This window comes from Ranitomeya imitator, chromosome 10 (assembly GCF_032444005.1).
Source record: "Ranitomeya imitator isolate aRanImi1 chromosome 10, aRanImi1.pri, whole genome shotgun sequence".
Classification (NCBI taxonomy): domain Eukaryota; kingdom Metazoa; phylum Chordata; class Amphibia; order Anura; family Dendrobatidae; genus Ranitomeya; species Ranitomeya imitator.
The window spans coordinates 92,439,211-92,466,999 of record NC_091291.1 but is presented as its reverse complement, the minus strand read 5'-3'; the positions used below and the strand labels follow the sequence as shown (position 1 = coordinate 92,466,999).

General features: G+C 35.5%; 20 non-coding genes across 20 annotated transcripts; all 20 read right to left on the bottom strand.

Moving 5' to 3' along the window:
- Positions 1 to 3,611: 3,611 nt before the first annotated feature.
- TRNAF-GAA (transfer RNA phenylalanine (anticodon GAA)) lies at positions 3,612 to 3,684 on the bottom strand. The gene has a single exon. It is a non-coding gene; the product is annotated as a tRNA-Phe (tRNA).
- Positions 3,685 to 4,577: 893 nt separating this feature from the next.
- Positions 4,578 to 4,660, bottom strand: TRNAL-CAG (transfer RNA leucine (anticodon CAG)). Its single transcript has one exon. It is a non-coding gene; the product is annotated as a tRNA-Leu (tRNA).
- Positions 4,661 to 6,031: 1,371 nt separating this feature from the next.
- On the bottom strand, positions 6,032 to 6,114 carry TRNAL-CAG (transfer RNA leucine (anticodon CAG)). The gene has a single exon. It is a non-coding gene; the product is annotated as a tRNA-Leu (tRNA).
- A 1,293-nt stretch (positions 6,115 to 7,407) lies between these two features.
- Positions 7,408 to 7,480, bottom strand: TRNAF-GAA (transfer RNA phenylalanine (anticodon GAA)). The gene has a single exon. It is a non-coding gene; the product is annotated as a tRNA-Phe (tRNA).
- A 900-nt stretch (positions 7,481 to 8,380) lies between these two features.
- Positions 8,381 to 8,463, bottom strand: TRNAL-CAA (transfer RNA leucine (anticodon CAA)). The gene has a single exon. It is a non-coding gene; the product is annotated as a tRNA-Leu (tRNA).
- A 1,051-nt stretch (positions 8,464 to 9,514) lies between these two features.
- Positions 9,515 to 9,587, bottom strand: TRNAF-GAA (transfer RNA phenylalanine (anticodon GAA)). The gene has a single exon. It is a non-coding gene; the product is annotated as a tRNA-Phe (tRNA).
- A 900-nt stretch (positions 9,588 to 10,487) lies between these two features.
- TRNAL-CAA (transfer RNA leucine (anticodon CAA)) lies at positions 10,488 to 10,570 on the bottom strand. Its single transcript has one exon. It is a non-coding gene; the product is annotated as a tRNA-Leu (tRNA).
- Positions 10,571 to 11,615: 1,045 nt separating this feature from the next.
- TRNAF-GAA (transfer RNA phenylalanine (anticodon GAA)) lies at positions 11,616 to 11,689 on the bottom strand. The gene has a single exon. It is a non-coding gene; the product is annotated as a tRNA-Phe (tRNA).
- Positions 11,690 to 12,589: 900 nt separating this feature from the next.
- Positions 12,590 to 12,672, bottom strand: TRNAL-CAA (transfer RNA leucine (anticodon CAA)). The gene has a single exon. It is a non-coding gene; the product is annotated as a tRNA-Leu (tRNA).
- Positions 12,673 to 13,722: 1,050 nt separating this feature from the next.
- Positions 13,723 to 13,795, bottom strand: TRNAF-GAA (transfer RNA phenylalanine (anticodon GAA)). The gene has a single exon. It is a non-coding gene; the product is annotated as a tRNA-Phe (tRNA).
- A 900-nt stretch (positions 13,796 to 14,695) lies between these two features.
- On the bottom strand, positions 14,696 to 14,778 carry TRNAL-CAA (transfer RNA leucine (anticodon CAA)). Its single transcript has one exon. It is a non-coding gene; the product is annotated as a tRNA-Leu (tRNA).
- Positions 14,779 to 15,830: 1,052 nt separating this feature from the next.
- Positions 15,831 to 15,903, bottom strand: TRNAF-GAA (transfer RNA phenylalanine (anticodon GAA)). Its single transcript has one exon. It is a non-coding gene; the product is annotated as a tRNA-Phe (tRNA).
- Positions 15,904 to 16,803: 900 nt separating this feature from the next.
- On the bottom strand, positions 16,804 to 16,886 carry TRNAL-CAA (transfer RNA leucine (anticodon CAA)). The gene has a single exon. It is a non-coding gene; the product is annotated as a tRNA-Leu (tRNA).
- A 1,053-nt stretch (positions 16,887 to 17,939) lies between these two features.
- Positions 17,940 to 18,012, bottom strand: TRNAF-GAA (transfer RNA phenylalanine (anticodon GAA)). Its single transcript has one exon. It is a non-coding gene; the product is annotated as a tRNA-Phe (tRNA).
- A 900-nt stretch (positions 18,013 to 18,912) lies between these two features.
- On the bottom strand, positions 18,913 to 18,995 carry TRNAL-CAG (transfer RNA leucine (anticodon CAG)). The gene has a single exon. It is a non-coding gene; the product is annotated as a tRNA-Leu (tRNA).
- Positions 18,996 to 20,044: 1,049 nt separating this feature from the next.
- Positions 20,045 to 20,117, bottom strand: TRNAF-GAA (transfer RNA phenylalanine (anticodon GAA)). The gene has a single exon. It is a non-coding gene; the product is annotated as a tRNA-Phe (tRNA).
- A 900-nt stretch (positions 20,118 to 21,017) lies between these two features.
- TRNAL-CAA (transfer RNA leucine (anticodon CAA)) lies at positions 21,018 to 21,100 on the bottom strand. The gene has a single exon. It is a non-coding gene; the product is annotated as a tRNA-Leu (tRNA).
- Positions 21,101 to 23,110: 2,010 nt separating this feature from the next.
- TRNAL-CAG (transfer RNA leucine (anticodon CAG)) lies at positions 23,111 to 23,193 on the bottom strand. The gene has a single exon. It is a non-coding gene; the product is annotated as a tRNA-Leu (tRNA).
- A 3,146-nt stretch (positions 23,194 to 26,339) lies between these two features.
- Positions 26,340 to 26,412, bottom strand: TRNAF-GAA (transfer RNA phenylalanine (anticodon GAA)). Its single transcript has one exon. It is a non-coding gene; the product is annotated as a tRNA-Phe (tRNA).
- Positions 26,413 to 27,312: 900 nt separating this feature from the next.
- On the bottom strand, positions 27,313 to 27,395 carry TRNAL-CAA (transfer RNA leucine (anticodon CAA)). The gene has a single exon. It is a non-coding gene; the product is annotated as a tRNA-Leu (tRNA).
- Positions 27,396 to 27,789: the final 394 nt, after the last annotated feature.

Sequence of the window (27,789 nt, the reverse complement as noted above, 5' to 3'; positions counted from 1 at the left end):
ATTCACAAGGGTAACAGGAGAAATTGGACCCCAGTAATTGTTGCGCAGTTTGTCCTGAGTATGCTGGTACCCCATATGTGGGGGTAAACCACTGTTTGGGCACACGTCAGGGCTCGGAAGTGAGGGAGCACCATTTGACTTTTTGAATACGAGATTGGCTGGAATCAATGGTGGCGCCATGTTGCGTTTGGAGACCCCTGATGTGCCTAAACAGTGGTAAACCCTCAATTCTACCTCCAACACTAACCCCAACACACCCCTAACCCTAATCCCAACTGTAGCCATAACCCTAAACACAACCCTAACCGCAACACACGCCTAACCACAACCCTAACCCCAACACACCCCTAACCATAACCACAACCCTAATTCCAACCCTAACCCTAAGGCTATGTGCCCACGTTGCGGATTCGTGTGAGATATTTTCGCACCATTTTTGAAAAATCCGCGGGTAAAAGGCACTGCGTTTTACCTGCGGATTTTCCGCGGATTTCCAGTGTTTTTTGTGCGGATTTCACCTGCAGATTCCTATTGAGGAACAGGTGTAAAACGCTGCGGAATCCGCACAAAGAATTGACATGCTGCGGAAAATACAACGCAGCGTTTCCGCACGGTATTTTCCGCACCATGGGCACAGCGGATTTGGTTTTTCATATGTTTACATGGTACTGTAAACCTGATGGAACTCTGCTGCGGATCCGCAGCCAAATCCGCACCGTGTGCACATAGCCTAATTCTAAAGGTATGTGCACACGCTGCGGAAAACGCTGCGGATCCGCAGCAGTTTCCCATGAGTTTACAGTTCAATGTAAACCTACGGGAAACAAAAATCGCTGTACACATGCTGCGGAAAAACTGCACGGAAACGCAGCGGTTTACATTCCGCAGCATGTCACTTCTTTGTGCGGATTCCGCAGCGGTTTTACAACTGCTCAAATAGAAAATCGCAGTTGTAAAACCGCAGTGAAATGCGCAGAAAAACCGCGGTAAATCCGCCATAAATCCGCAGCGGTTTAGCACTGCGGATTTATGAAATCCGCAGCGGTTTAGCACTGCGGATTTATCAAATCCGCAGCGGAAAAATCCGCAGAGGACCAGAATACGTGTGCACATACCGAAACCCTAACCCTAGCCCTAACCCTAACCCTACCCCTAGCCCTAACCCTAACCCTAACCCTACCCCTAACCCTACCCCTACCCCTACCCCTAGCCCTAACCCTAACCCTACCCCTAACCCTACCCCTAACCCTAACCCTAACCCTATTCTAACATTAGTGGAAAAAAAAAATTCTTTATTTTTTTATTGTCCCTACCTATGGGGGTGACAAAAGGGGGGGGTCATTTATTATTTTTTTTATTTTGATCACTGAGATATAATCTATCTCAGTGATCAAAATGCACTTTGGAACGAATCTGCCGGCCGGCAGATTCGGCGGGCGCACTGCGCATGCGCCCGCCATTTTGGAAGATGGCGGCGCCCAGGGAGAAGACGGACGGGACCCCGGCTGGATCGGTAAGTATGATGGGGTGGGGGGGGACCACGGGGGGATCGGAGCACGGGGGGGAATCGGAGTGCGGGAGGGGTGGAACGGAGCACGGGGGGGCTGGAATGGAGCACGGGGGGGTGGAACGGAGCACCGGGGGGGTGGATCGGAGTGCAGGGGGGGTGATTGGAGCACGGGGGGGTGATTGGAGCACGGGGGGAGCGGACAAGAGCACGGGGGGGAGCGGAGCACAGGACGGAGGGGAGCCGGAGCAGTGTACCGGCCAGATCGGAGGGCTGGGGGGGGCGATCGGAGGGGTGGGGTGGGGGCACACTAGTATTTCCAGCCATGGCCGATGATATTTCAGCATCGGCCATGGCTGGATTGTAATATTTCACCCGTTATAATAGGTGAAATATTACAAATCGCTCTGATTGGCAGTTTCACTTTCAACAGCCAATCAGAGCGATCGTAGCCACGAGGGGGTGAAGCCACCCCCCCTGGGCTAAACTACCACTCCCCCTGTCCCTGCAGAGCGGGTGAAATGGGAGTTAACCCTTTCACCGCATCTGCAGGGACGCGATCTTTCAATGACGCCGCATAGGCGTCATGGGTCGGAATGGCACCGACTTTCATGATGCCTACGTGGTGTCATGGGTCGGGAAGGGGTTAAGGCCCATTGCTAAGTTTGGTTTGAGCCCCATCTAATCAATAACTGAAGGGAATCTGTATAGTTTCATGAAACGAAAAGGTGATGTCCGAAGTGGGATTTGAACCCACGCCTCCATGAGTGAACGCTGAACGCAGCGCCTTAGACCGCTCGGCCATCCTGACTTCTTGTGGATTTTGTACCTTTAACTTTAGGAGTGTTTGACACGGCAAATGTCAAGCGAAACCCCTGAAAATGTATATTTTTATTTTTGCTTTGACTAGTTTTTGCAGCATGATTTCTATTTGAAACTCCTGCCATTTTGTTGTACATGTTTAATAACTTTCATTAACAGCTAACATATGCACATAAAACCTATTTCACAATCCTAGAGTTCTGTTTATAGATGACAATTTCAGATTCACCCCAAAAACTCCCAGGTAGTCATAACTTTGGGATCAGGTTTTTTAAGGCCCATTGCTAAGTTTGGTTTGAGCCCCATCTAATCAATCAATAATTAATATTACAGTTTTTATTTCTTTACATTTGTTTAAACTATTAGTTATCCAGCCTATTTTGAGCTAAAAGGCCAAGCCCCATTTGTTAAAAAATATGACATGTATCACTTTATGCAGTAATAACTCTGGAATGCTTCTACATATCCCCATAATTCTGAAAGTGTTTTTTTGTGACACATTGTACTTTACATTAACTGTAAATTTAGGTCAATAAACTTTTAGTTTTTTTCTGTGAAAATATCTAAAGTTTGCTTAAAATTTTGAAATATTAGTCATTTTTGTTCTTTGACTGCTTATACCCTTAAACCAACTTGTCGCAACACACAAAAACATTAATAAATAGCATTTTTCATGTGTGTACTTTTTGTCAGCATTAATTTTCAAACCTCCTTTTATTTTGTTAGGATGTTAGAAATGTTAGATTTCTCACAAAATGCGGTGATGCATCATATTTCTTCAGAAACTACCTTTTGGCCACACAGCAGGGTTTTGAAAATAAGAGCACTATTCGGGTTTTGGAATGCAGATTTTGCAAGAATAGTTTGCGGTAAAATTTTCAGAGTACCAAACGTACCAAAACAGCAGAAACCCCCCCCCAAAGTGACCCCATTTTAGAAATTACTTCTCACAATGAATTCATATACACCACAGCATTTCATAGTCAAACATACATGGCTGAAATCATTCAGCTAGTGTCTGATACATGATGCCTGTATCAGCTATCCGGTTCCCATTAAATCCTCTTACAGCTTAGTGAAATGGAAATAAACAAAATAGAGGAAAAAATAAAAAAAAAAATAATTTGCTCAAAAGGAAAAGCTCCCATTTCTCATCTTTTCAACATTTTATTTTCTGTAGATAGTTAAGATTTTTAGGCCTTTTTTCATTTACTTTAAGTCATCAGCCCATGTGCTTTGTTCATTTTCTCCTTAAAATGTAAACAGTGAAGAAAAAGTATGTTGCCGATACCCGAGATCGAACCAGGGACCTTTAGATTTTCAGTCTAACGCTCTCCCAACTGAGCTATTTCGGCCAAACACAAACAACTTTAGGAGTGTTTGACACTCGGCAAATGTCAAGCAAAACCCCTGAAAATGTATATTTTTATTTTTGCTTTGACTAGTTTTTGCAGCATGATTTCTATTTGAAACTCCTGCCATTTTGTTGTACATGTTTAATAACTTTCATTAACTCTTTGTGAATGAGTAGAAAAAAAATGCAATTTTGACAGATTTTTTTACATTTCCAATTTGACTCTATTCATCACGTTCATTCTGTGTTTATGAGACAGGTGATGGTTGCACATAAAACACAATGTGCATGCATAATGTTACATCAAGTTTTATTTGATATTAGATGCAAATAATTGGAGCAAAAAAGGAGACAAAAATTTAGAGAAAATATTTTAATGATTGTTAACTTTCAATGTGAAAACGTTTGTCCCAAAATGTGCTGAAACTTAGATGTCAGTATCGCATGCGCATTTCAGACTTTTTAATCTATGATTACCTACTTTTTCAGCTTTTGTTTATTAAGTACTGTTATGGTCTATTGAGGAATGAGGTAAACAAATATGAAATTAGACTTACCTGCAATTCAGTTTATAGAAATCTCCCAGAACAGCCCCATAGGATGTGGAATCTCCGACCTAATAGGGAAAGAGAACACAAAGAGGTGAAATAATCCTCCCCATTCACCGCCCATAGTATTTTTATGGTGCCAAGACAGCTAACATATGCACATAAAACCTATTTCACAATCCTAGAGTTCCGTTTATAGATGACAATTTCAGATTCACCCCAAAAACTCCCAGGTAGTCATAACTTTGGGATCAGGTTTTTTAAGGCCCATTGCTAAGTTTGGTTTGAGCCCCATCTAATCAATAACTGAAGGGAATCTGTATAGTTTCATTAAACGAAATATTGATGTCAGAAGTGGGATTTGAACCCACGCCTCCAAGAGAGACTGCGACCTGAACGCAGCGCCTTAGACCGCTCGGCCATCCTAACTTCTAGTGGATTTTGTACCTTAACTCTTTCCAAATTAGTCAGCAGAAATATGACCATCAATTGTCATTGAAAATTATTTTAAAATAATTAATATTACAGTTTTTATTTCTATACATTTGTTTAAACTATTAGTTATCAAGCCTATTTTGAGCTAAAAGGCCAAGCCCCATTTGTTAAAAAATATGACATGTATCACTTTATGCAGTAATAACTCTGGAATGCTTCTACATATCCCCGTAATTCTGAAAGTGTTTTTTTGTGACACATTGTACTTTACATTAACTGTAAATTTAGGTCAATAAACTTTTAGTTTTTTCTGTGAAAATATCTAAAGTTTGCTTAAAATTTTGAAATATTAGTCATTTTTGTTCTTTGTCTGCTTATACCCTTAAACCAACTTGTCGCAACACACAAAAACATTAATAAATAGCATTTTTCATGTGTGTACTTTTTGTCAGCATTAATTTTCAAACCTCCTTTTATTTTGTTAGGATGTTAGAAATGTTAGATTTCTCACAAAATGCGGTGATGCATCATATTTCTTCAGAAACTACCATTTGGCCACACAGCAGGGCTTTTAAAATAAGAGCACTATTAGGTTTTGGAATGCAGATTTTGCAAGAATAGTTTGCGGTAAAATTTTCAGAGTACCAAACGTACCAAAACAGCAGAAACCCCCCCCAAAGTAACCCCATTTTAGAAATTACTTCTCACAATAAATTCATATACACCACAGCATTTCATAGTCAAACATACATGGCTGAAATCATTCAGCTAGTGTCTGATACATGATGCCTGTATTAGCTATCCGGTTCCCATTAAATCCTCTTACAGCTTAGTGAAATGGAAATAAACAAAATAGAGGAAAAATGTGAAAACGTTTGTCCCAAAATTTGCTGAAACTTAGATGTCAGTATTGCATGCGCATTTCAGACTTTTTAATCTATGATTACCTACTTTTTCAGCTTTTGTTTATTAAGTAATGTTATGGTCTATTGAGGAATGAGGTAAACAAATATGAAATTAGACTTACCTGCAATTCAGTTTATAGAAATCTCCCAGAACAGCCCCATAGGATGTGGAATCTCCGACCTAATAGGGAAAGAGAACACAAAGAGGTGAAATAATCCTCCCCATTCACCGCCCATAGTATTTTTATGGTGCCAAGACAGCTAACATATGCACATATAAACCTATTTCACAATCATAGAGTTCCGTTTATAGATGACAATTTCAGATTCACCCCAAAAACTCCCAGGTAGTCATAACTTTGGGATCAGGTTTTTTAATTGCCATTGCTAAGTTTGGTTTGAGCCCCATCTAATCAATAACTGAAGGGAATCTGTATAGTTTCATGAAACGAAAAGGTGATGTCAGAAGTGGGATTTGAACCCACGCCTCCAAGAGAGACTGCGACCTGAACGCAGCGCCTTAGACCGCTCGGCCATCCTGACTTCTTGTGGATTTTGTACCTTTAACTTTAGGAGTGTTTGACACGGCAAATGTCAAGCGAAACCCCTGAAAATGTATATTTTTATTTTTGCTTTGACTAGTTTTTGCAGCATGATTTCTATTTGAAACTCCTGCCATTTTGTTGTACATGTTTAATAACTTTCATTAACAGCTAACATATGCACATAAAACCTATTTCACAATCCTAGAGTTCTGTTTATAGATGACAATTTCAGATTCACCCCCAAAACTCCCAGGTAGTCATAACTTTGGGATCAGGTTTTTTAAGGCCCATTGCTAAGTTTGGTTTGAGCCCCATCTAATCAATCAATAATTAATATTACAGTTTTTATTTCTTTACATTTGTTTAAACTATTAGTTATCAAGCCTATTTTGAGCTAAAAGGCCAAGCCCCATTTGTTAAAAAATATGACATGTATCACTTTATGCAGTAATAACTCTGGAATGCTTCTACATATCCCCGTAATTCTGAAAGTGTTTTTTGTGACACATTGTACTTTACATTAACTGTAAATTTAGGTCAATAAACTTTTAGTTTTTTTCTGTGAAAATATCTAAAGTTTGCTTAAAATTTTGAAATATTAGTCATTTTTGTTCTTTGTCTGCTTATACCCTTAAACCAACTTGTCGCAACACACAAAAACATTAATAAATAGCATTTTTCATGTGTGTACATTTTGTCAGCATTAATTTTCAAACCTCCTTTTATTTTGTTAGGATGTTAGAAATGTTAGATTTCTCACAAAATGCGGTGATGCATCATATTTCTTCAGAAACTACCATTTGGCCACACAGCAGGGCTTTTAAAATAAGAGCACTATTCGGGTTTTGGAATGCAGATTTTTCAAGAATAGTTTGCGGTAAAATTTTCAGAGTACCAAACGTACCAAAACAGCAGAAACCCCCCCCCCCCCAAAGTGACCCCATTTTAGAAATTACTTCTCACAATAAATTCATATACACCACAGCATTTCATAGTCAAACATACATGGCTGAAATCATTCAGCTAGTGTCTGATACATGATGCCTGTATCAGCTATCCGGTTCCCACTAAATCCTCTTACAGCTTAGTGAAATGGAAATAAACAAAATAGAGGAAAAATTAAAAAAAAATAATAATTTGCTCAAAAGGAAAAGCTCCCATTTCTTATCTTTTCAACATTTTATTTTCTGTAGATAGTTAAGATTTTTAGGCCTTTTTTCATTTTAAGTCATCAGCCCATGTGCTTTGTTCATTTTCTCCTTAAAATGTAAACAGTGAAGAAAAATTTTGTTGCCGAAACCCGGGATCGAACCAGGGACCTTTAGATCTTCAGTCTAACGCTCTCCCAACTGAGCTATTTCGGCCAAACACAAACAACTTTAGGAGTGTTTGACACTCGGCAAATGTCAAGCGAAACCCCTGAAAATGTATATTTTTATTTTTGCTTTGACTAGTTTTTGCAGCATGATTTCTATTTGAAACTCCTGCCATTTTGTTGTACATGTTTAATAACTTTCATTAACTCTTTGTGAATGAGTAGAAAAAAAATGCAATTTTGACAGATTTTTTTACATTTCCAATTTGACTCTATTCATCACGTTCATTCTAACCCTGTGTTTATGAGACAGGTGATGGTTGCACATAGAACACAATGTGCATGCATAATGTTACATCAAGTTTTATTTGATATTAGATGCAAATAATTGGAGCAAAAAAGGAGACAAAAATTTAGAGAAAATATTTTAATGATTGTTAACTTTCAATCTTGAAAACGTTTGTCCCAAAATGTGCTGAAACTTAGATGTCAGTATCGCATGCGCATTTCAGACTTTTTATTCTATGATTACCTACTTTTTCAGCTTTTGTTTATTAAGTACTGTTATGGTCTATTGAGGAATGAGGTAAACAAATATGAAATTAGACTTACCTGCAATTCAGTTTATAGAAATCTCCCAGAACAGCCCCATAGGATGTGGAATCTCCGACCTAATAGGGAAAGAGAACACAAAGAGGTGAAATAATCCTCCCCATTCACCGCCCATAGTATTTTTATGGTGCCAAGACAGCTAACATATGCACATAAAACCTATTTCAAAATCCTAGAGTTCCGTTTAAAGATGACAATTTCAGATTCACCCCAAAAACTCCCAGGTAGTCATAACTTTGGGATCAGGTTTTTTAAGGATCATTGCTAAGTTTGGTTTGATCCCCATCTAATCAATAACTGAAGGGAATCTGTATAGTTTCATGAAACGAAAAGGTGATGTCAGAAATGGGATTTGAACCCACGCCTCCAAGAGAGACTGCGACTTGAACGCAGCGCCTTAGACCACTCGGCCATCCTGAATTCTTGTGGATTTTGTACCTTAACTCTTTCCAAATTAGTCAGCAGAAATATGACCATCAATTGTCATTGAAAATTATTTTAAAATAATTAATATTACAGTTTTTATTTCTATACATTTGTTTAAACTATTAGTTATCAAGCCTATTTTGAGCTAAAAGGCCAAGCCCCATTTGTTAAAAAATATGACATGTATCACTTTATGCAGTAATAACTCTGGAATGCTTCTACATATCCCCGTAATTCTGAAAGTGTTTTTTGTGACACATTGTACTTTACATTAACTGTAAATTTAGGTCAATAAACTTTTAGTTTTTTTCTGTGAAAATATCTAAAGTTTGCTTAAAATTTTGAAATATTAGTCATTTTTATTCTTTGACTGCTTATACCCTTAAACCAACTTGTCGCAACACACAAAAACATTAATAAATAGCATTTTTCATGTGTGTACTTTTTGTCAGCATTAATTTTCAAACCTCCTTTTATTTTGTTAGGATGTTAGAAATGTTAGATTTCTCACAAAATGCGGTGATGCATCATATTTCTTCAGAAACTACCATTTGGCCACACAGCAGGGCTTTGAAAATAAGAGCACTATTCGGGTTTTGGAATGCAGATTTTGCAAGAATAGTTTGCGGTAAAATTTTCAGAGTACCAAACGTACCAAAACAGCAGAAAACCCCCCCCCCCAAAGTGACCCCATTTTAGAAATTACTTCTCACAATGAATTCATATACACCACAGCATTTCATAGTCAAACATACATGGCTGAAATCATTCAGCTAGTGTCTGATACATGATGCCTGTATCAGCTATCCGGTTCCCACTAAATCCTCTTACAGCTTAGTGAAATGGAAATAAACAAAATAGAGGAAAAATTAAAAAAAATAAATAATTTGCTCAAAAGGAAAAGCTCCCATTTCTTATCTTTTCAACATTTTATTTTCTGTAGATAGTTAAGATTTTTAGGCCTTTTTTCATTTTCTTTAAGTCATCAGCCCATGTGCTTTGTTCATTTTCTCCTTAAAATGTAAACAGTGAAGAAAAATTTTGTTGCCGAAACCCGGGATCGAACCAGGGACCTTTAGATATTCAGTCTAACGCTCTCCCAACTGAGCTATTTCGGCCAATCACAAACAACTTTAGGAGTGTTTCACACTCGGCAAATGTCAAGCGAAACCCCTGAAAATGTATATTTTTATTTTTGCTTTGACTAGTTTTTGCAGCATGATTTCTATTTGAAACTCCTGCCATTTTGTTGTACATGTTTAATAACTTTCATTAACTCTTTGTGAATGAGTAGAAAAAAAATGCAATTTTGACAGATTTTTTTACATTTCCAATTTGACTCTATTCATCACGTTCATTCTAACCCTGTGTTTATGAGACAGGTGATGGTTGCACATAGAACACAATGTGCATGCATAATGTTACATCAAGTTTTATTTGATATTAGATGCAAATAATTGGAGCAAAAAAGGAGACAAAAATTTAGAGAAAATATTTTAATGATTGTTAACTTTCAATCTTGAAAACGTTTGTCCCAAAATGTGCTGAAACTTAGATGTCAGTATCGCATGCGCATTTCAGACTTTTTATTCTATGATTACCTACTTTTTCAGCTTTTGTTTATTAAGTACTGTTATGGTCTATTGAGGAATGAGGTAAACAAATATGAAATTAGACTTACCTGCAATTCAGTTTATAGAAATCTCCCAGAACAGCCCCATAGGATGTGGAATCTCCGACCTAATAGGGAAAGAGAACACAAAGAGGTGAAATAATCCTCCCCATTCACCGCCCATAGTATTTTTATGGTGCCAAGACAGCTAACATATGCACATAAAACCTATTTCAAAATCCTAGAGTTCCGTTTATAGATGACAATTTCAGATTCACCCCAAAAACTCCCAGGTAGTCATAACTTTGGGATCAGGTTTTTTAAGGATCATTGCTAAGTTTGGTTTGATCCCCATCTAATCAATAACTGAAGGGAATCTGTATAGTTTCATGAAACGAAAAGGTGATATCAGAAGTGGGATTTGAACCCACGCCTCCAAGAGAGACTGCGACTTGAACGCAGCGCCTTAGACCGCTCGGCCATCCTGAATTCTTGTGGATTTTGTACCTTAACTCTTTCCAAATTAGTCAGCAGAAATATGACCATCAATTGTCATTGAAAATTATTTTAAAATAATTAATATTACAGTTTTTATTTCTTTACATTTGTTTAAACTATTAGTTATCAAGCCTATTTTGAGCTAAAAGGCCAAGCCCCATTTGTTAAAAAATATGACATGTATCACTTTATGCAGTAATAACTCTGGAATGCTTCTACATATCCCCGTAATTCTGAAAGTGTTTTTTGTGACACATTGTACTTTACATTAACTGTAAATTTAGGTCAATAAACTTTTAGTTTTTTTCTGTGAAAATATCTAAAGTTTGCTTAAAATTTTGAAATATTAGTCATTTTTATTCTTTGACTGCTTATACCCTTAAACCAACTTGTCGCAACACACAAAAACATTAATAAATAGCATTTTTCATGTGTGTACTTTTTGTCAGCATTAATTTTCAAACCTCCTTTTATTTTGTTAGGATGTTAGAAATGTTAGATTTCTCACAAAATGCGGTGATGTATCATATTTCTTCAGAAACTACCATTTGGCCACACAGCAGGGCTTTGAAAATAAGAGCACTATTCGGGTTTTGGAATGCAGATTTTGCAAGAATAGTTTGCGGTAAAATTTTCAGAGTACCAAACGTACCAAAACAGCAGAAACCCCCCCCCCAAAGTGACCCCATTTTAGAAATTACTTCTCACAATGAATTCATATACACCACAGCATTTCATAGTCAAACATACATGGCTGAAATCATTCAGCTAGTGTCTGATACATGATGCCTGTATCAGCTATCCGGTTCCCACTAAATCCTCTTACAGCTTAGTGAAATGGAAATAAACAAAATAGAGGAAAAATTAAAAAAAAAAAAAAATTTGCTCAAAAGGAAAAGCTCCCATTTCTTATCTTTTCAACATTTTATTTTCTGTAGATAGTTAAGATTTTTAGGCCTTTTTTCATTTTAAGTCATCAGCCCATGTGCTTTGTTCATTTTCTCCTTAAAATGTAAACAGTGAAGAAAAATTTTGTTGCCGAAACCCGGGATCGAACCAGGGACCTTTTAGATCTTCAGTCTAACGCTCTCCCAACTGAGCTATTTCAGCCAAACAGAAACAACTTTAGGAGTGTTTGACACTCGGCAAATGTCAAGCGAAACCCCTGAAAATGTATATTTTTATTTTTGCTTTGACTAGTTTTTGCAGCATGATTTCTATTTGAAACTCCTGCCATTTTGTTGTACATGTTTAATAACTTTCATTAACTCTTTGTGAATGAGTAGAAAAAAAATGCAATTTTGACAGATTTTTTTACATTTCCAATTTGACTCTATTCATCACGTTCATTCTAACCCTGTGTTTATGAGACAGGTGATGGTTGCACATAGAACACAATGTGCATGCATAATGTTACATCAAGTTTTATTTGATATTAGATGCAAATAATTGGAGCAAAAAAGGAGACAAAAATTTAGAGAAAATATTTTAATGATTGTTAACTTTCAATCTTGAAAACGTTTGTCCCAAAATGTGCTGAAACTTAGATGTCAGTATCGCATGCGCATTTCAGACTTTTTATTCTATGATTACCTACTTTTTCAGCTTTTGTTTATTAAGTACTGTTATGGTCTATTGAGGAATGAGGTAAACAAATATGAAATTAGACTTACCTGCAATTCAGTTTATAGAAATCTCCCAGAACAGCCCCATAGGATGTGGAATCTCCGACCTAATAGGGAAAGAGCACACAAAGAGGTGAAATAATCCTCCCCATTCACCGCCCATAGTATTTTTATGGTGCCAAGACAGCTAACATATGCACATAAAACCTATTTCAAAATCCTAGAGTTGCGTTTATAGATGACAATTTCAGATTCACCCCAAAAACTCCCAGGTAGTCATAACTTTGGGATCAGGTTTTTTAAGGATCATTGCTAAGTTTGGTTTGATCCCCATCTAATCAATAACTGAAGGGAATCTGTATAGTTTCATGAAACGAAAAGGTGATGTCAGAAATGGGATTTGAACCCACGCCTCCAAGAGAGACTGCGACTTGAACGCAGCGCCTTAGACCGCTCGGCCATCCTGAATTCTTGTGGATTTTGTACCTTAACTCTTTCCAAATTAGTCAGCAGAAATATGACCATCAATTGTCATTGAAAATTATTTTAAAATAATTAATATTACAGTTTTTATTTCTATACATTTGTTTAAACTATTAGTTATCAAGCCTATTTTGAGCTAAAAGGCCAAGCCCCATTTGTTAAAAAATATGACATGTATCACTTTATGCAGTAATAACTCTGGAATGCTTCTACATATCCCCGTAATTCTGAAAGTGTTTTTTGTGACACATTGTACTTTACATTAACTGTAAATTTAGGTCAATAAACTTTTAGTTTTTTTCTGTGAAAATATCTAAAGTTTGCTTAAAATTTTGAAATATTAGTCATTTTTATTCTTTGACTGCTTATACCCTTAAACCAACTTGTCGCAACACACAAAAACATTAATAAATAGCATTTTTCATGTGTGTACTTTTTGTCAGCATTAATTTTCAAACCTCCTTTTATTTTGTTAGGATGTTAGAAATGTTAGATTTCTCACAAAATGCGGTGATGCATCATATTTCTTCAGAAACTACCATTTGGCCACACAGCAGGGCTTTGAAAATAAGAGCACTATTCGGGTTTTGGAATGCAGATTTTGCAAGAATAGTTTGCGGTAAAATTTTCAGAGTACCAAACGTACCAAAACAGCAGAAACCCCCCCCCCCAAAGTGACCACATTTTAGAAATTACTTCTCACAATGAATTCATATACACCACAGCATTTCATAGTCAAACATACATGGCTGAAATCATTCAGCTAGTGTCTGATACATGATGCCTGTATCAGCTATCCGGTTCCCACTAAATCCTCTTACAGCTTAGTGAAATGGAAATAAACAAAATAGAGGAAAAATTTAAAAAAAAAAATAATTTGCTCAAAAGGAAAAGCTCCCATTTCTCATCTTTTCAACATTTTATTTTCTGTAGATAGTTAAGATTTTTAGGCCTTTTTTCATTTTCTTTAAGTCATCAGCCCATGTGCTTTGTTCATTTTCTCCTTAAAATGTAAACAGTGAAGAAAAATTTTGTTGCCGAAACCCGGGATCGAACCAGGGACCTTTAGATCTTCAGTCTAACGCTCTCCCAACTGAGCTATTTCGGCCAAACAGAAACAACTTTAGGAGTGTTTGACACTCGGCAAATGTCAAGCGAAACCCCTGAAAATGTATATTTTTATTTTTGCTTTGACTAGTTTTTGCAGCATGATTTCTATTTGAAACTCCTGCCATTTTGTTGTACATGTTTAATAACTTTCATTAACTCTTTGTGAATGAGTAGAAAAAAAATGCAATTTTGACAGATTTTTTTACATTTCCAATTTGACTCTATTCATCACGTTCATTCTAACCCTGTGTTTATGAGACAGGTGATGGTTGCACATAGAACACAATGTGCATGCATAATGTTACATCAAGTTTTATTTGGTATTAGATGCAAATAATTGGAGCAAAAAAGGAGACAAAAATTTAGAGAAAATATTTTAATGATTGTTAACTTTCAATCTTGAAAACGTTTGTCCCAAAATGTGCTGAAACTTAGATGTCAGTATCGCATGCGCATTTCAGACTTTTTATTCTATGATTACCTACTTTTTCAGCTTTTGTTTATTAAGTACTGTTATGGTCTATTGAGGAATGAGGTAAACAAATATGAAATTAGACTTACCTGCAATTCAGTTTATAGAAATCTCCCAGAACAGCCCCATAGGATGTGGAATCTCCGACCTAATAGGGAAAGAGCACACAAAGAGGTGAAATAATCCTCCCCATTCACCGCCCATAGTATTTTTATGGTGCCAAGACAGCTAACATATGCACATAAAACCTATTTCAAAATCCTAGAGTTGCGTTTATAGATGACAATTTCAGATTCACCCTAAAAACTCCCAGGTAGTCATAACTTTGGGATCAGGTTTTTTAAGGATCATTGCTAAGTTTGGTTTGATCCCCATCTAATCAATAACTGAAGGGAATCTGTATAGTTTCATGAAACGAAAAGGTGATGTCAGAAATGGGATTTGAACCCACGCCTCCAAGAGAGACTGCGACTTGAACGCAGCACCTTAGACCACTCGGCCATCCTGAATTCTTGTGGATTTTGTACCTTAACTCTTTCCAAATTAGTCAGCAGAAATATGACCATCAATTGTCATTGAAAATTATTTTAAAATAATTAATATTACAGTTTTTATTTCTATACATTTGTTTAAACTATTAGTTATCAAGCCTATTTTGAGCTAAAAGGCCAAGCCCCATTTGTTAAAAAATATGACATGTATCACTTTATGCAGTAATAACTCTGGAATGCTTCTACATATCCCCGTAATTCTGAAAGTGTTTTTTGTGACACATTGTACTTTACATTAACTGTAAATTTAGGTCAATAAACTTTTAGTTTTTTTCTGTGAAAATGTCTAAAGTTTGCTTAAAATTTTGAAATATTAGTCATTTTTATTCTTTGACTGCTTATACCCTTAAACCAACTTGTCGCAACACACAAAAACATTAATAAATAGCATTTTTCATGTGTGTACTTTTTGTCAGCATTAATTTTCAAACCTCCTTTTATTTTGTTAGGATGTTAGAAATGTTAGATTTCTCACAAAATGCGGTGATGCATCATATTTCTTCAGAAACTACCATTTGGCCACACAGCAGGGCTTTGAAAATAAGAGCACTATTCGGGTTTTGGAATGCAGATTTTGCAAGAATAGTTTGCGGTAAAATTTTCAGAGTACCAAACGTACCAAAACAGCAGAAACCTCCCCCCCCCCAAAGTGACCCCATTTTAGAAATTACTTCTCACAATGAATTCATATACACCACAGCATTTCATAGTCAAACATACATGGCTGAAATCATTCAGCTAGTGTCTGATACATGATGCCTGTATCAGCTATCCGGTTCCCACTAAATCCTCTTACAGCTTAGTGAAATGGAAATAAACAAAATAGAGGAAAAATTTAAAAAAAATAATAATTTGCTCAAAAGGAAAAGCTCCCATTTCTCATCTTTTCAACATTTTATTTTCTGTAGATAGTTAAGATTTTTAGGCCTTTTTTCATTTTCTTTAAGTCATCAGCCCATGTGCTTTGTTCATTTTCTCCTTAAAATGTAAACAGTGAAGAAAAATTTTGTTGCCGAAACCCGGGATCGAACCAGGGACCTTTAGATCTTCAGTCTAACGCTCTCCCAACTGAGCTATTTCGGCCAAACACAAACAACTTTAGGAGTGTTTGACACTCGGCAAATGTCAAGCGAAACCCCTGAAAATGTATATTTTTATTTTTGCTTTGACTAGTTTTTGCAGCATGATTTCTATTTGAAACTCCTGCCATTTTGTTGTACATGTTTAATAACTTTCATTAACTCTTTGTGAATGAGTAGAAAAAAAATGCAATTTTGACAGATTTTTTTACATTTCCAATTTGACTCTATTCATCACGTTCATTCTAACCCTGTGTTTATGAGACAGGTGATGGTTGCACATAGAACACAATGTGCATGCATAATGTTACATCAAGTTTTATTTGATATTAGATGCAAATAATTGGAGCAAAAAAGGAGACAAAAATTTAGAGAAAATATTTTAATGATTGTTAACTTTCAATCTTGAAAACGTTTGTCCCAAAATGTGCTGAAACTTAGATGTCAGTATCGCATGCGCATTTCAGACTTTTTATTCTATGATTACCTACTTTTTCAGCTTTTGTTTATTAAGTACTGTTATGGTCTATTGAGGAATGAGGTAAACAAATATGAAATTAGACTTACCTGCAATTCAGTTTATAGAAATCTCCCAGAACAGCCCCATAGGATGTGGAATCTCCGACCTAATAGGGAAAGAGAACACAAAGAGGTGAAATAATCCTCCCCATTCACCGCCCATAGTATTTTTATGGTGCCAAGACAGCTAACATATGCACATAAAACCTATTTCAAAATCCTAGAGTTGCGTTTATAGATGACAATTTCAGATTCACCCCAAAAACTCCCAGGTAGTCATAACTTTGGGATCAGGTTTTTTAAGGATCATTGCTAAGTTTGGTTTGATCCCCATCTAATCAATAACTGAAGGGAATCTGTATAGTTTCATGAAACGAAAAGGTGATGTCAGAAATGGGATTTGAACCCACGCCTCCAAGAGACACTGCAACTTGAACGCAGCGCCTTAGACCACTCGGCCATCCTGAATTCTTGTGGATTTTGTACCTTAACTCTTTCCAAATTAGTCAGCAGAAATATGACCATCAATTGTCATTGAAAATTATTTTAAAATAATTAATATTACAGTTTTTATTTCTATACATTTGTTTAAACTATTAGTTATCAAGCCTATTTTGAGCTAAAAGGCCAAGCCCCATTTGTTAAAAAATATGACATGTATCACTTTATGCAGTAATAACTCTGGAATGCTTCTACATATCCCCGTAATTCTGAAAGTGTTTTTTGTGACACATTGTACTTTACATTAACTGTAAATTTAGGTCAATAAACTTTTAGTTTTTTTCTGTGAAAATATCTAAAGTTTGCTTAAAATTTTGAAATATTAGTCATTTTTATTCTTTGACTGCTTATACCCTTAAACCAACTTGTCGCAACACACAAAAACATTAATAAATAGCATTTTTCATGTGTGTACTTTTTGTCAGCATTAATTTTCAAACCTCCTTTTATTTTGTTAGGATGTTAGAAATGTTAGATTTCTCACAAAATGCGGTGATGCATCATATTTCTTCAGAAACTACCATTTGGCCACACAGCAGGGCTTTGAAAATAAGAGCACTATTCGGGTTTTGGAATGCAGATTTTGCAAGAATAGTTTGCGGTAAAATTTTCAGAGTACCAAACGTACCAAAACAGCAGAAACCTCCCCCCCCCCCAAAGTGACCCCATTTTAGAAATTACTTCTCACAATGAATTCATATACACCACAGCATTTCATAGTCAAACATACATGGCTGAAATCATTCAGCTAGTGTCTGATACATGATGCCTGTATCAGCTATCCGGTTCCCACTAAATCCTCTTACAGCTTAGTGAAATGGAAATAAACAAAATAGAGGAAAAATTTAAGAAAAATAATAATTTGCTCAAAAGGAAAAGCTCCCATTTCTCATCTTTTCAACATTTTATTTTCTGTAGATAGTTAAGATTTTTAGGCCTTTTTTCATTTTCTTTAAGTCATCAGCCCATGTGCTTTGTTCATTTTCTCCTTAAAATGTAAACAGTGAAGAAAAATTTTGTTGCCGAAACCCGGGATCGAACCAGGGACCTTTAGATCTTCAGTCTAACGCTCTCCCAACTGAGATATTTCGGCCAAACACAAACAACTTTAGGAGTGTTTGACACTCGGCAAATGTCAAGCGAAACCCCTGAAAATGTATATTTTTATTTTTGCTTTGACTAGTTTTTGCAGCATGATTTCTATTTGAAACTCCTGCCATTTTGTTGTACATGTTTAATAACTTTCATTAACTCTTTGTGAATGAGTAGAAAAAAAATGCAATTTTGACAGATTTTTTTACATTTCCAATTTGACTCTATTCATCACGTTCATTCTAACCCTGTGTTTATGAGACAGGTGATGGTTGCACATAGAACACAATGTGCATGCATAATGTTACATCAAGTTTTATTTGATATTAGATGCAAATAATTGGAGCAAAAAAGGAGACAAAAATTTAGAGAAAATATTTTAATGATTGTTAACTTTCAATCTTGAAAACGTTTGTCCCAAAATGTGCTGAAACTTAGATGTCAGTATCGCATGCGCATTTCAGACTTTTTATTCTATGATTACCTACTTTTTCAGCTTTTGTTTATTAAGTACTGTTATGGTCTATTGAGGAATGAGGTAAACAAATATGAAATTAGACTTACCTGCAATTCAGTTTATAGAAATCTCCCAGAACAGCCCCATAGGATGTGGAATCTCCGACCTAATAGGGAAAGAGAACACAAAGAGGTGAAATAATCCTCCCCATTCACCGCCCATAGTATTTTTATGGTGCCAAGACAGCTAACATGTGCACATAAAACCTATTTCAAAATCCTAGAGTTCCGTTTATAGATGACAATTTCAGATTCACCCCAAAAACTCCCAGGTAGTCATAACTTTGGGATCAGGTTTTTTAAGGCCCATTGCTAAGTTTGGTTTGAGCCCCATCTAATCAATAACTGAAGGGAATCTGTATAGTTTCATGAAACGAAAAGGTGATGTCAGAAGTGGGATTTGAACCCACGCCTCCAAGAAAGACTGCGACCTGAACGCAACGCCTTAGACCGCTCGGCCATCCTGACTTCTTGTGGATTATGTACCTTAACTCTTTCCAAATTAGTCAGCAGAAATATGACCATCAATTGTCATTGAAAATTATTTTAAAATAATTAATATTACAGTTTTTATATCTATACATTTGTTTAAACTATTAGTTATCAAGCCTATTTTGAGCTAAAAGGCCAAGCCCCATTTGTTAAAAAATATGACATGTATCACTTTATGCAGTAATAACTCTGGAATGCTTCTACATATCCCCGTAATTCTGAAAGTGTTTTTTGTGACGCATTGTACTTTACATTAACTGTAAATTTAGGTCAATAAACTTTTAGTTTTTTTCTGTGAAAATATCTAAAGTTTGCTTAAAATTTTGAAATATTAGTCATTTTTATTCTTTGACTGCTTATACCCTTAAACCAACTTGTCGCAACACACAAAAACATTAATAAATAGCATTTTTCATGTGTGTACTTTTTGTCAGCATTAATTTTCAAACCTCCTTTTATTTTGTTAGGATGTTAGAAATGTTAGATTTCTCACAAAATGCGGTGATGCATCATATTTCTTCAGAAACTACCATTTGGCCACACAGCAGGGCTTTGAAAATAAGAGCACTATTCGGGTTTTGGAATGCAGATTTTGCAAGAATAGTTTGCGGTAAAATTTTCAGAGTACCAAACGTACCAAAACAGCAGAAACCCCCCCCCCAAAGTGACCCCATTTTAGAAATTACTTCTCACAATGAATTCATATACACCACAGCATTTCATAGTCAAACATACATGGCTGAAATCATTCAGCTAGTGTCTGATACATGATGCCTGTATCAGCTATCCGGTTCCCACTAAATCCTCTTACAGCTTAGTGAAATGGAAATAAACAAAATAGAGGAAAAATTAAAAAAAAATAATAATTTGCTCAAAAGGAAAAGCTCCCATTTCTTATCTTTTCAACATTTTATTTTCTGTAGATAGTTAAGATTTTTAGGCCTTTTTTCATTTTCTTTAAGTCATCAGCCCATGTGCTTTGTTCATTTTCTCCTTAAAATGTAAACAGTGAAGAAAAATTTTGTTGCCGAAACCCGGGATCGAACCAGGGACCTTTAGATCTTCAGTCTAACGCTCTCCCAACTGAGCTATTTCGGCCAAACACAAACAACTTTAGGAGTGTTTGACACTCGGCAAATGTCAAGCGAAACCCCTGAAAATGTATATTTTTATTTTTGCTTTGACTAGTTTTTGCAGCATGATTTCTATTTGAAACTCCTGCCATTTTGTTGTACATGTTTAATAACTTTCATTAACTCTTTGTGAATGAGTAGAAAAAAAATGCAATTTTGACAGATTTTTTTACATTTCCAATTTGACTCTATTCATCACGTTCATTCTAACCCTGTGTTTATGAGACAGGTGATGGTTGCACATAGAACACAATGTGCATGCATAATGTTACATCAAGTTTTATTTGATATTAGATGCAAATAATTGGAGCAAAAAAGGAGACAAAAATTTAGAGAAAATATTTTAATGATTGTTAACTTTCAATCTTGAAAACATTTGTCCCAAAATGTGCTGAAACTTAGATGTCAGTATCGCATGCGCATTTCAGACTTTTTATTCTATGATTACCTACTTTTTCAGCTTTTGTTTATTAAGTACTGTTATGGTCTATTGAGGAATGAGGTAAACAAATATGAAATTAGACTTACCTGCAATTCAGTTTATAGAAATCTCCCAGAACAGCCCCATAGGATGTGGAATCTCCGACCTAATAGGGAAAGAGAACACAAAGAGGTGAAATAATCCTCCCCATTCACCGCCCATAGTATTTTTATGGTGCCAAGACAGCTAACATATGCACATAAAACCTATTTCAAAATCCTAGAGTTCCGTTTATAGATGACAATTTCAGATTCACCCCAAAAACTCCCAGGTAGTCATAACTTTGGGATCAGGTTTTTTAAGGATCATTGCTAAGTTTGGTTTGATCCCCATCTAATCAATAACTGAAGGGAATCTGTATAGTTTCATGAAACGAAAAGGTGATGTCAGAAGTGGGATTTGAACCCACGCCTCCAAGAGAGACTGCGACTTGAACGCAGCGCCTTAGACCGCTCGGCCATCCTGAATTCTTGTGGATTTTGCACCTTAACTCTTTCCAAATTAGTCAGCAGAAATATGACCATCAATTGTCATTGAAAATTATTTTAAAATAATTAATATTACAGTTTTTATTTCTATACATTTGTTTAAACTATTAGTTATCAAGCCTATTTTGAGCTAAAAGGCCAAGCCCCATTTGTTAAAAAATATGACATGTATCACTTTATGCAGTAATAACTCTGGAATGCTTCTACATATCCCCGTAATTCTGAAAGTGTTTTTTGTGACACATTGTACTTTACATTAACTGTAAATTTAGGTCAATAAACTTTTAGTTTTTTTCTGTGAAAATATCTAAAGTTTGCTTAAAATTTTGAAATATTAGTCATTTTTATTCTTTGACTGCTTATACCCTTAAACCAACTTGTCGCAACACACAAAAACATTAATAAATAGCATTTTTCATGTGTGTACTTTTTGTCAGCATTAATTTTCAAACCTCCTTTTATTTTGTTAGGATGTTAGAAATGTTAGATTTCTCACAAAATGCGGTGATGCATCATATTTCTTCAGAAACTACCATTTGGCCACACAGCAGGGCTTTGAAAATAAGAGCACTATTCGGGTTTTGGAATGCAGATTTTGCAAGAATAGTTTGCGGTAAAATTTTCAGAGTACCAAACGTACCAAAACAGCAGAAACCCCCCCCCCAAAGTGACCCCATTTTAGAAATTACTTCTCACAATGAATTCATATACACCACAGCATTTCATAGTCAAACATACATGGCTGAAATCATTCAGCTAGTGTCTGATACATGATGCCTGTATCAGCTATCCGGTTCCCACTAAATCCTCTTACAGCTTAGTGAAATGGAAATAAACAAAATAGAGGAAAAATTTAAAAAAAATAATAATTTGCTCAAAAGGAAAAGCTCCTATTTCTCATCTTTTCAACATTTTATTTTCTGTAGATAGTTAAGATTTTTAGGCCTTTTTTCATTTTCTTTAAGTCATCAGCCCATGTGCTTTGTTTATTTTCTCCTTAAAATGTAAACAGTGAAGAAAAATTTTGTTGCCGAAACCCGGGATCTTTAGATCTTCAGTCTAACGCTCTCCCAACTGAGCTATTTCGGCCAAACACAAACAACTTTAGGAGTGTTTGACACTCGGCAAATGTCAAGCGAAACCCCTGAAAATGTATATTTTTATTTTTGCTTTGACTAGTTTTTGCAGCATGATTTCTATTTGAAACTCCTGCCATTTTGTTGTACATGTTTAATAACTTTCATTAACTCTTTGTGAATGAGTAGAAAAAAAATGCAATTTTGACAGATTTTTTTACATTTCCAATTTGACTCTATTCATCACGTTCATTCTAACCCTGTGTTTATGAGACAGGTGATGGTTGCACATAGAACACAATGTGCATGCATAATGTTACATCAAGTTTTATTTGATATTAGATGCAAATAATTGGAGCAAAAAAGGAGACAAAAATTTAGAGAAAATATTTTAATGATTGTTAACTTTCAATCTTGAAAACGTTTGTCCCAAAATGTGCTGAAACTTAGATGTCAGTATCGCATCCGCATTTCAGACTTTTTATTCTATGATTACCTACTTTTTCAGCTTTTGTTTATTAAGTACTGTTATGGTCTATTGAGGAATGAGGTAAACAAATATGAAATTAGACTTACCTGCAATTCAGTTTATAGAAATCTCCCAGAACAGCCCCATAGGATGTGGAATCTCCAACCTAATAGGGAAAGAGAACACAAAGAGGTGAAATAATCCTCCCCATTCACCGCCCATAGTATTTTTATGGTGCCAAGACAGCTAACATATGCACATAAAACCTATTTCAAAATCCTAGAGTTCCGTTTATAGATGACAATTTCAGATTCACCCCAAAAACTCCCAGGTAGTCATAACTTTGGGATCAGGTTTTTTAAGGATCATTGCTAAGTTTGGTTTGATCCCCATCTAATCAATAACTGAAGGGAATCTGTATAGTTTCATGAAACGAAAAGGTGATGTCAGAAGTGGGATTTGAACCCACGCCTCCAAGAAAGACTGCGCCCTGAACGCAGCGCCTTAGACCGCTCGGCCATCCTGACTTCTTGTGGATTTTGTACCTTAACTCTTTCCAAATTAGTCAGCAGAAATATGACCATCAATTGTCATTGAAAATTATTTTAAAATAATTAATATTACAGTTTTTATTTCTATACATTTGTTTAAACTATTAGTTATCAAGCCTATTTTGAGCTAAAAGGCCAAGCCCCATTTGTTAAAAAATATGACATGTATCACTTTATGCAGTAATAACTCTGGAATGCTTCTACATATCCCCGTAATTCTGAAAGTGTTTTTTGTGACACATTGTACTTTACATTAACTGTAAATTTAGGTCAATAAACTTTTAGTTTTTTTCTGTGAAAATATCTAAAGTTTGCTTAAAATTTTGAAATATTAGTCATTTTTATTCTTTGACTGCTTATACCCTTAAACCAACTTGTCGCAACACACAAAAACATTAATAAATAGCATTTTTCATGTGTGTACTTTTTGTCAGCATTAATTTTCAAACCTCCTTTTATTTTGTTAGGATGTTAGAAATGTTAGATTTCTCACAAAATGCGGTGATGCATCATATTTCTTCAGAAACTACCATTTGGCCACACAGCAGGGCTTTGAAAATAAGAGCACTATTCGGGTTTTGGAATGCAGATTTTGCAAGAATAGTTTGCGGTAAAATTTTCAGAGTACCAAACGTAAAAAAACAGCAGAAACCCCCCCCCCCCAAAGTGACCCCATTTTAGAAATTACTTCTCACAATGAATTCATATACACCACAGCATTTCATAGTCAAACATACATGGCTGAAATCATTCAGCTAGTGTCTGATACATGATGCCTGTATCAGCTATCCGGTTCCCACTAAATCCTCTTACAGCTTAGTGAAATGGAAATAAACAAAATAGAGGAAAAATTTAAAAAAAATAATAATTTGCTCAAAAGGAAAAGCTCCCATTTCTCATCTTTTCAACATTTTATTTTCTGTAGATAGTTAAGATTTTTAGGCCTTTTTTCATTTTCTTTAAGTCATCAGCCCATGTGCTTTGTTTATTTTCTCCTTAAAATGTAAACAGTGAAGAAAAATTTTGTTGCCGAAACCCGGGATCTTTAGATCTTCAGTCTAACGCTCTCCCAACTGACCTATTTCGGCCAAACACAAACAACTTTAGGAGTGTTTGACACTCGGCAAATGTCAAGCGAAACCCCTGAAAATGTATATTTTTATTTTTGCTTTGACTAGTTTTTGCAGCATGATTTCTATTTGAAACTCCTGCCATTTTGTTGTACATGTTTAATAACTTTCATTAACTCTTTGTGAATGAGTAGAAAAAAAATGCAATTTTGACAGATTTTTTTACATTTCCAATTTGACTCTATTCATCACGTTCATTCTAACCCTGTGTTTATGAGACAGGTGATGGTTGCACATAGAACACAATGTGCATGCATAATGTTACATCAAGTTTTATTTGATATTAGATGCAAATAATTGGAGCAAAAAAGGAGACAAAAATTTAGAGAAAATATTTTAATGATTGTTAACTTTCAATCTTGAAAACGTTTGTCCCAAAATGTGCTGAAACTTAGATGTCAGTATCGCATCCGCATTTCAGACTTTTTATTCTATGATTACCTACTTTTTCAGCTTTTGTTTATTAAGTACTGTTATGGTCTATTGAGGAATGAGGTAAACAAATATGAAATTAGACTTACCTGCAATTCAGTTTATAGAAATCTCCCAGAACAGCCCCATAGGATGTGGAATCTCCAACCTAATAGGGAAAGAGAACACAAAGAGGTGAAATAATCCTCCCCATTCACCGCCCATAGTATTTTTATGGTGCCAAGACAGCTAACATATGCACATAAAACCTATTTCAAAATCCTAGAGTTCCGTTTATAGATGACAATTTCAGATTCACCCCAAAAACTCCCAGGTAGTCATAACTTTGGGATCAGGTTTTTTAAGGATCATTGCTAAGTTTGGTTTGATCCCCATCTAATCAATAACTGAAGGGAATCTGTATAGTTTCATGAAACGAAAAGGTGATGTCAGAAGTGGGATTTGAACCCACGCCTCCAAGAAAGACTGCGCCCTGAAAGCAGCGCCTTAGACCGCTCGGCCATCCTGACTTCTTGTGGATTTTGTACCTTAACTCTTTCCAAATTAGTCAGCAGAAATATGACCATCAATTGTCATTGAAAATTATTTTAAAATAATTAATATTACAGTTTTTATTTCTATACATTTGTTTAAACTATTAGTTATCAAGCCTATTTTGAGCTAAAAGGCCAAGCCCCATTTGTTAAAAAATATGACATGTATCACTTTATGCAGTAATAACTCTGGAATGCTTCTACATATCCCCGTAATTCTGAAAGTGTTTTTTGTGACACATTGTACTTTACATTAACTGTAAATTTAGGTCAATAAACTTTTAGTTTTTTTCTGTGAAAATATCTAAAGTTTGCTTAAAATTTTGAAATATTAGTCATTTTTATTCTTTGACTGCTTATACCCTTAAACCAACTTGTCGCAACACACAAAAACATTAATAAATAGCATTTTTCATGTGTGTACTTTTTGTCAGCATTAATTTTCAAACCTCCTTTTATTTTGTTAGGATGTTAGAAATGTTAGATTTCTCACAAAATGCGGTGATGCATCATATTTCTTCAGAAACTACAATTTGGCCACACAGCAGGGCTTTGAAAATAAGAGCACTATTCGGGTTTTGGAATGCAGATTTTGCAAGAATAGTTTGCGGTAAAATTTTCAGAGTACCAAACGTACCAAAACAGCAGAAACCCCCCCCCCCCAAAGTGACCCCATTTTAGAAATTACTTCTCACAATGAATTCATATACACCACAGCATTTCATAGTCAAACATACATGGCTGAAATCATTCAGCTAGTGTCTGATACATGATGCCTGTATCAGCTATCCGGTTCCCACTAAATCCTCTTACAGCTTAGTGAAATGGAAATAAACAAAATAGAGGAAAAATTAAAAAAAAATAATAATTTGCTCAAAAGGAAAAGCTCCCATTTCTTATCTTTTCAACATTTTATTTTCTGTAGATAGTTAAGATTTTTAGGCCTTTTTTCATTTTCTTTAAGTCATCAGCCCATGTGCTTTGTTCATTTTCTCCTTAAAATGTAAACAGTGAAGAAAAATTTTGTTGCCGAAACCCGGGATCGAACCAGGGACCTTTAGATCTTCAGTCTAACGCTCTCCCAACTGAGCTATTTCGGCCAAACACAAACAACTTTAGGAGTGTTTGACACTTGGCAAATGTCAAGCGAAACCCCTGAAAATGTATATTTTTATTTTTGCTTTGACTAGTTTTTGCAGCATGATTTCTATTTGAAACTCCTGCCATTTTGTTGTACATGTTTAATAACTTTCATTAACTCTTTGTGAATGAGTAGAAAAAAAATGCAATTTTGACAGATTTTTTTACATTTCCAATTTGACTCTATTCATCACGTTCATTCTAACCCTGTGTTTATGAGACAGGTGATGGTTGCACATAGAACACAATGTGCATGCATAATGTTACATCAAGTTTTATTTGATATTAGATGCAAATAATTGGAGCAAAAAAGGAGACAAAAATTTAGAGAAAATATTTTAATGATTGTTAACTTTCAATCTTGAAAACGTTTGTCCCAAAATGTGCTGAAACTTAGATGTCAGTATCGCATCCGCATTTCAGACTTTTTATTCTATGATTACCTACTTTTTCAGCTTTTGTTTATTAAGTACTGTTATGGTCTATTGAGGAATGAGGTAAACAAAAATGAAATTAGACTTACCTGCAATTCAGTTTATAGAAATCTCCCAGAACAGCCCCATAGGATGTGGAATCTCCAACCTAATAGGGAAAGAGAACACAAAGAGGTGAAATGATCCTCCCCATTCACCGCCCATAGTATTTTTATGGTGCCAAGACAGCTAACATATGCACATAAAACCTATTTCAAAATCCTAGAGTTCCGTTTATAGATGACAATTTCAGATTCACCCCAAAAACTCCCAGGTAGTCATAACTTTGGGATCAGGTTTTTTAAGGATCATTGCTAAGTTTGGTTTGATCCCCATCTAATCAATAACTGAAGGGAATCTGTATAGTTTCATGAAACAAAAAGGTGATGTCAGAAGTGGGATTTGAACCCACGCCTCCAAGAGAGACTGCGACTTGAACGCAGCGCCTTAGACCGCTCGGCCATCCTGAATTCTTGTGGATTTTGTACCTTAACTCTTTCCAAATTAGTCAGCAGAAATATGACCATCAATTGTCATTGAAACTTATTTTAAAATAATTAATATTACAGTTTTTATTTCTATACATTTGTTTAAACTATTAGTTATCAAGCCTATTTTGAGCTAAAAGGCCAAGCCCCATTTGTTAAAAAATATGACATGTATCACTTTATGCAGTAATAACTCTGGAATGCTTCTACATATCCCCGTAATTCTGAAAGTGTTTTTTGTGACACATTGTACTTTCCATTAACTGTAAATTTAGGTCAATAAACTTTTAGTTTTTTTCTGTGAAAATATCTAAAGTTTGCTTAAAATTTTGAAATATTAGTCATTTTTATTCTTTGACTGCTTATACCCTTAAAC